General features: G+C 40.2%; 1 long non-coding RNA gene across 1 annotated transcript; it reads right to left on the reverse strand.

Moving 5' to 3' along the window:
- Window positions 1–3,828: 3,828 nt before the first annotated feature.
- LOC136790869 (uncharacterized) lies at window positions 3,829–8,307 on the reverse strand. The gene is made up of 3 exons (XR_010831664.1): window positions 8,156–8,307; window positions 7,481–7,544; window positions 3,829–4,537 (listed from the first exon to the last, which is right to left on the reverse strand). It is a non-coding gene; the product is annotated as an uncharacterized lncRNA (long non-coding RNA).
- Window positions 8,308–8,329: the final 22 nt, after the last annotated feature.

Here is an 8,329-nt window from a genome sequence, read left to right on the forward strand (position 1 = left end):
ATCAAAGAAATATCCAGAGATCAGCAGGGAAGCACTTAGAGCTGATTAGGAATAAAACTAAGATTGGATACAGAGTTTGTGAGCAGAAGACAAGCTGGAAATAGTACCTACAAGTACTAAAAGAAACATACTACCCTTTCTATTTGATTCCTGCTACACTAAGCAAAGCACAACTTTTGATATGTATTTTATAAATAAATAGGATTTCATGAAGCACATTACTCCTTCACTAAATTTTCTATTAGAAATAGCTCTAAAGATCCTAAACCTTCGATAGCTGCTTATGTTAAAAGGAGGAAAAAAACCCACAACAATATAGGGGTTGAAAGGTGTGGAGATATATGAAAGGTATACTTCCTAGATACAGCAAAGATAAGTATCAGAATTTTAGTGTATTAAAAATACAATTTTTAGTTATAAGGCCAATTTCTTTTAATTTCCTTCTTTTGCTTGTGTTTTAGGTATTATCTTTTCTAAATTGTTGAATCACTGATTAGCACTTTTGTTTAGGTCACTCATCGTGTTTATTCTTTGCAAGTCTTTACAATTTGGTATCGATATCTAAATGGAATGTGTATGTTTTCTGTTGGGCTATATTGTTTTAAGTACTAGTATTTTCTTCTTTACCAAAAGGCTTAATATTATTGAGGAAGGGTAAACACAGAACCTATTTTGTAAGTAAGTTGTTAAAAAAAGACGGATGCTAAAACTAGAGATGAAAATGTTATAATTCAACTTTATACTCTACCTGTGGGCATGTGTATGCGTATCTTGATGACTGGCACCATTGCTGCACCAATAACTGCATATGGAATAATAGGTGGGTGAGCTGGGGTGCGTGCATACTGTGGCTGGGTATCTGCGTGTGACATACGAACACAAAGGACACATAGCTTTATCTTAGCTTCTGCATGAGCAGCAGCCCAGATGTATTATCGTTACCTGAGGCTAGCTTAGTACAGAGCTGACCCAGAAATTCATACTCCAGTGGCTTCCAGGATCTTGGTAGCCCACAGCTAGATTAAAATTAGCTGTTAGCATGGCGTTTGGGACAAACACACCTCAGGATTCCTGCATGCTAATTCCGGTAGCTGCAACAGCAAAGTAGGGAGTGTGTGTGGAAACACAAGAACTGTATTGCCAGTACCCGTGTCTTTGGCTGCACAAGTCTCTATAACTTTTCCATGTGTTTTATGAAGTAACAAAGTGGAAAACTTGCCCTTCATTTCACTTTCTGAAGGCATGTGAATGGTGCATGCAGGCCACCATCATGTTCTCGGGATAATAAGAGCTATGTCAGCTTCCTCCTTGAGCACTCCTCATACACCTTGGTTCCAGCTGGCCAGGATTCTGCTGTTCAACCCCTGGCCTTTCCTGACCAGAATGTGAAATGCATGTGAAAATTTCTTCAGAATGTGAAATGAATTTGGATTCATATTTCTGCTGGGGTGACATGATAAAATAAGGAATTGCTACAGCTAAATCAAGCTGAAAGCTTATTAAAGTATTTGCATTAAATTGTATCACCAGTACAGCAAGTAATTCTACATAAAAGGCAAACATGCTGGTTCAGCTACAATAAGGATTACTACAGAATAATAACATACCAGCTTTTTTTAGTTCTTATAAAACCCCTTATCAACCTTCCTATGCATTCATTTTTTTCTCTACTAGCCTTGCTTATTCAGAAATTCTTAAATAATATTAATTAATAGTAAGTTTTATACAAGCATCTGACATTTATTTTCTGCAGTCATTGGTTTTAGCCAATTCTGTTGAGGGAAGTGGGCCTAAAAGCTAATTCTGTTGTCTGTGTATGGGCAAAAAGGACCTACTGTTGTGTGCGGTAGAAAAAGCGTGTGAATTTCCTCATCACAGACATTTGTAGATCTGACTTTCTGCGTTCAGCCAAGCCATTCAACAGGAAACGTGTCTAGGACTGGGTGCATAATGTTCAAGATTAAAATGAAGAGGTTTCTTTCAAAGAACTGCCTTAGGTGAAAACAGTCTATACTTATGAGCCCATCCTCATTTAATCTCTAATTCTGATTAACAACTGACTCTGTGATGCTCATTTATCATGATAGTAAGTATTACCAGTCATATTATAGCTTTTTCAATTAATTTAATAATTTCCCATAGGAAAACACATATAGCAATTAATTTCTCAGAATGTTAGCAGCTTTTCTAAAATGTTTCGATTTTGACATTCTGCCCCTTTGATGTTGCCCTGAATTTTAATTATTTTCTGTTGCGGAATACTGGTTTAATGATGACCTGGTATATATTTCTTAAAAACTAACTCTGTGTGTGGTTGCAAATAGTTATGCATTCGTTCACTGTTGTGTGGTTATCAGCCCAGTCATAATGAATAATTAGTTACTGGAAGAGCCTTACAGGCCAGATCAGGAGAATTCGACTACAGGATATGAGCAGACTAACCAGAAAAGCTTCTTTCCCTGTTTCATATACACCATTGGAGAATGTGGTGGGGAAAAAAATGTAGCAAGCTATTTAAGGTGATCTCTGAACTATTTAAGAGGAGCAAAAGCTGCATCAGAAAGGAGAATCTGGCCTTTATTTTTAACTTTTGGAATAGAAACATCATAGCTATCTATTTTACTGTTTCTAATTAATTGAGCAGCAATAAGATACATACACACTACTAAAAATGGAAATTGTCTGACTTAAAAGGTGTATTTTGTACATTTGTATGTACATAGATACAGTATGTACATAAAATGTACAATAGGAGTTAACAAACATACCTTCGTATAAAGAAACTACCAGGAGAGAAAACAATCCAAATGGTTATGATTCCCGAGTTCAGACTCAAAACAATCTAATTCTTTTAAGTTGGCTCTCGCTTGCTGTTTAATTTGGTTTTCATCTTTTGTCCTTGAGCACTGACTTTTACAAACAAAAGCTTTCATTACCTGTGGCTCTGGTGCCAAGATATTGGTGACACGTGCTCTGGTGCCAAGATATTTCTAATCCTTCATGCACACAACCAGCACAACCAACTACAAATAAGTGCTTATTTCTATGCATCTCACTTGGTGACATTTTTCTATTCACTTTTATCAGCACATTCTATCCTAACTTGCCTTCCATGCAGATGCTTATTCACCAGTTACATCCTCAAGGTTTTTACTATAACTAACAAAAATATGAGGTATAAGCTCATCAAAATACACAAACCCCATTCCATGCAAAGGGTTTATTTGATTTAAAGTGTAATTTGGATATAATCATGATCACATAAATATCAGAGGTTTAATTTCTGATAGATACTGCTTAATCTACACAGTACTCCAAGCATTTTTTATTGTACTCCTGCAAAACCATAGTTAAGAGAACTGAGGAAAAGTGGACTCCTTTACAAATACTTAACTCTGTTAAAACTAGTTTATATATGAACACTGCATCCATATAGATAAATGAAGTTAGATGTGCTTTAATTACATTAAAGTCAACTTCTTGGAATAATGTTCATAAATTATTTTTATAATATCTTTAAACAAATCAGTGAAAGGTGGTAAAAAGACCATGTGTACTTAGGATTTGTCTATTTGTTACATCAGCACAATTGTATACACAGTTTTGTTATCTTGATTTCCTTCCCAAGTGATATAAATTAAGCTGAGGAAGGACCTTCCTGTAAAACAATAAGAGCATATGCATGACTTGGGGAATTACAGCGTGGTTAACATTTTCATCCCAGGTATAGGTTTCATAGGGCTGTAAATCTTTGTTAAGGTAGGCAGAGGTCTTAAATTTACATCTTAATTTACATTTTTGTTGACATAAATTAGATCTGCTGATATAGATTTTTTCGAAACTTTTGAATAGGCAATCATATCCCACATTTCTGGGTATTGTGCGTATTTACTGCTATACTACAGATCTCCTGTAGCTATCTCAGAATGACTGTCAGGTGCTTCTTTGCACATCTGTGCTCCAAGAGCAGGGCCTCTGGCCACCCTCCCGTCTAAACTGGTTCAAGCTACCTACTTTCTCTTGATTGGGATTCCTGTTGGATTTTCACTTTCCCCTCTTGCTTCCAAGCCAGTTTTGTATTTGGGAAATCAGTCACCTCAGCAACCAACCCCCCACCCCCCACCCCCAAGCTGACAGACAACTCAGCACCATCACTGAGCCATACCAGGCCTAAAGCCCTCCAGAGACAATGTAGTGAGTGCTCGGAAACTTCCGGCTTTGCCCTGGGAATGGTCTCAGGCACTGACGCAAGCTCTGAGGTCTTCTGCCTTTCAGGTTGTTGCAGCTTCATTTTGCTACTGCCTCTCTGAGATGCCAGCAAAGTAGCTCCCTGTTCTATTTAAAGCAAAGTCAGCTACATTATTCTGAAGTTTAAACTCTTAGTTTTCAGCCAAAAGCTCTCAGGAGTAGGATCACTCTCAGTCTCTCTTCCTCGTTCCCCTTGCTGAAAATCAGCATGACTCAGTCTACAAAGCATTGGCAGTGTCAATGATTCAGCCATGTGACACGTGCTCCATCAGTCTATCCAGGCGTGAATCTAAAAAGAAGCAAATACAAGTTTTTTTGTGCTGTGGGAAGACAGCTCTTTCAATTTGATAAAAATAAAATGTTCCATCCAACCACCCACAGAAGGAAGTGACTTCATATAGCTGACCACTTAGTTACCACTCTAGCGATTGTCAAATGTATTTTGGTTCTTTCCAGCAGGTCAGAAAAGCATTTTTCCTTTTGGTTCAGATACGATTGTTAAATCCAGCTGGAGGCCGGTCACTAGTGGAGTCCCCCAGGGCTCAGTACTGGGGCCAGTTCTCTTTAATATCTTTATCGATGACCTGGATGGATCATCTGGATCGAGTGCACCCTCAGTAAGTTTGCAGACGACACCAAGTTAGGTGCGTGTGTCGATCTGCTCGAGGGAAGGAAGGCTCTGCAGGAGAATCTGGACAGGCTGGACCGATGGGCTGAAGTCAACTGCATGAAGTTCAACAAGGCCAAGTGCCGGGTCCTGCATCTGGGGCGTAACAACCCCAAGCAGCGCTACAGGCTGGGAGAAGAGTGGTTGGAAAGCTGCCTGGCCGAGAAGGACCTGGGAGTACTGGTTGATAGTCGGCTGAGTATGAGCCAGCAGTGTGCTCAGGTGGCCAAGAAGGCCAACAGCATCCTGGCCTGCGTAACAAACAGTGTGGCCAGCAGGGCTAGGGACATGATTGTCCCCCTGTACTCGGCTCTGGTGGGGCCGCACCTTGAGTACTGTGTTCAGTTTTGGGCCCCTCCCTACAAGAAGGACATCGAGGTGCTCGAGAGAGTCCAGAGAAGGGCAACAAAGCTGGTGAGGAGTCTGGAGAACAAGTCTTACGAGGAGCGGCTGAGGGAGCTGGGGTTGTTCAGCCTGGAGAAGAGGCTCAGGGGAGACCTCATTGCTCTCTATAGGTACCTTAAAGGAGGCTGTAGCAAGGTGGGGGTTGGTCTGTTCTCCCACATGCCTGGTGACAGGACGAGGGGGAATGGGCGAAAGTTGTGCCAGGGGAGGTTTAGGTTGGATATTAGGAAGAACTTCTTTACTGAAAGGGTTGTGAGGCATTGGAATGGGCTGCCCAGGGAAGTGGTTAAGTCACCATGCCTGGAGGTCTTTAAGAGACATTTAGATGTAGCCCTTAGTGATATGCTTTAGTGGAGGTCTTGTTAGTGTTAGGGCAGAGGTTGGACTAGGTGATCTTGGAGGTCTCTTCCAACCTAGATGATTCTGTGATTCTGAAAGAAGTCTTATATTCCGTGTTTAAGGTATATTTTTCAAAAATTGATTCATACAAAGCTTGTAGATAATTGCACAATTCTGTCTATAGCCTCTAAGAACAGAGAGTGCTGCTCCCACTGGCAAAGCCACTGGGCAAATCTAACTGGAGATCAGAGCACTTCTATCATTCTTTCTCTGCCGAACAATGTATTGTGCAGTATATGTTCCTTATCAGGAGGGATTTAGAAAGAAGCTCCAAAGACAGAGGAGATTTTAGACTCTTTATGAAGTTATATATTATATATAGGTGATACTTTATACATGAAGAGAGTAAATCTATTTTCAGTCCACAGTTATCATTCCCAGTACTCTGTGGAACGAAGCTGTTTCCAGCACAGCTGATGTCAACCATGTGTTGAAAGTTTCCTTGATCACTCACTGAGTTCCAAGTTACCAAAACTCTTTCCCTTCTGAACCCTTAAGAATACAGCTTATGGTGGTATTTTTCAGTCATAGTTTTCTTTCCAGTAAACAAATTTAAATTAACTTTTTAAATATAGGTTCTGAGTTATTTTATTTACAGAGTCCTAAGGGACGTTCCCCAGACATGTCACTTTTCTTGTGAGCGAACACAGAGGTTCTGCTGATATTTCTAAGGTATGGATGTCTTTGGAGGTGACTGTTTAAATGGTCAGAAGATACTAAATACCACTGACAGTTTCAAAGTTTTATAAAACAAACAAAATTTTCTGAACAGCAGTATTCCCTGAGGGGAACCAAAAAGAACATAGAACAGACAGTCTAAGAGTCTTCTGATAATCTAGTTAACAAATATCACGTATGTAGTATATTTTAACTTCAAAGTGATTAAGTTAATTAATCCTTAGATTTCACACTGGCAGCAATTCAGAGAGCTGGAGCTCCATAACACAGAGCTGAGTAGTTATCTTCTTTTCTCTATTTGTAATTATATAGGGTAGCGCTGGGAGCTTACTGCAGAATCAGTGCCTTGGGAACCATCCGCAGGCTGTGCACTTGTACTGAATAGAAGGGGAGACACGGAGCGAATTTGTATTGCTGTAATCATTTGTTGCGTGTCTTACAGTGCTGTCTGGAATAGTGGGGACTACAGGAGACTTTAGCAAGAGTCAGATGTTTGCCTAATTTGTGTTGTTAGGTTACCTGCATTTAGGTAACAGAGGCTATGCAGTACAAACCAGAGATCAGTGAGAAGTCAGGTATCTACTGAAGCAGGCTCTGCCTGACTCCTTGGCTCTGAGTGATTACTGAACAACCACCATTCCACACTGATTCATGCCCTGTGGTACAATCCATTGTACCAAAAGGAAATAAAGGCCAGCCTGGCAGCATTTAGAATCTGCTCTACAGATTTTAAACTGTAGTATGCATTTTATTTAAATCTTCCAGTACAAGCTTTTTCTCCTCTGTTTCAGGATGACTTGGTAGAAATTTTTTTGTACAGTGAAAATGTGATTTATAATTTTACTTCCAATACTGTTCAGCTTAATATCAATTTAACATTATGTCAGAAGTCATCCAGCTAAGGAAGAAGTCCTGCTATTTGGATCACTTTACCTGGAGTCCCAGAAGCAATGGAATAATCACAGAGACATGACGAACACAATATGGGGAAACAGCTATCTGCTATGGTGTCAGCAATTCCCATCTCACTAGTATGTACAATATTCTAGTGTAATGGTTTGGAAGAACAAAGGATTCTGTCACCTGGAACCAATGTCCACAGCAACAAGTCCATAGTCCTGACTGGCTCCTCCGGGCACCAGCATTTCTGAAATACCAAATAAAAATATTAAAAGTGATTTACAAGATTTAATGAAATAATTTGAAATAAACAGATTCTAAATGTAAGAAAATCCAAGTAAATTAAAGATTCATGTGGAATCTAATCATGATTCAAAGCTTTGTTTGGAACCTGATGACAATTTATGGTTTGCATTATTTTCTCCCACTGAATTTGGCAGGGCCTGTACTTGCGTAATGGCATATTGGGCTATTAACTGCTGGTAGTGACTTACACTGTTCTACAAGTGTGTTCTGTACAAACGTTAACAAAGCAAAACCTTTTAGCAGGTCTGCTGTACCCTGAGCTGCACGTTCCTCACTGAGGAATTTCAACTCAGTGAGGAACTTCTTATGATCTATAAAATTACTAATTTGTTTCCTATACAAGGAAGTTTACAAGATAGGTTTAGATACGGCACAAAGTTGATGGCAGCCAGGAGTTAAAATCTTTGAGCGATGCCTAGTTCTCTCACAAGAGCTTCCTTTCCAGGAAGAAGACCCAGATGAAGGGCTACAGATTTACGAGTACATCTGGAAAGGGGAGAGAGGGTGACACACTCTCTCTCCCTCAGCCAACAGGCCTGCCCAAGAGCTTACACAACGCGTGCTGCCTGAGCAGTTTCGCGGTGTTCTCTCCGGAGAACGCTTACTGCAACGCCTGCGGCTGGCACGGAGAGTTGAAAGGTTAAGAGGCGCTCCGCTGCCAAAGGGCCGGGTGAGGCAATAGGTGCTTCGGGGCCAGAGTCCGGCTTCGGTGTGAAGCCGGCTGCC

Source organism: Anser cygnoides, chromosome 5 (genome assembly GCF_040182565.1).
Source record: "Anser cygnoides isolate HZ-2024a breed goose chromosome 5, Taihu_goose_T2T_genome, whole genome shotgun sequence".
NCBI classification, from domain to species: Eukaryota; Metazoa; Chordata; class Aves; order Anseriformes; family Anatidae; genus Anser; species Anser cygnoides.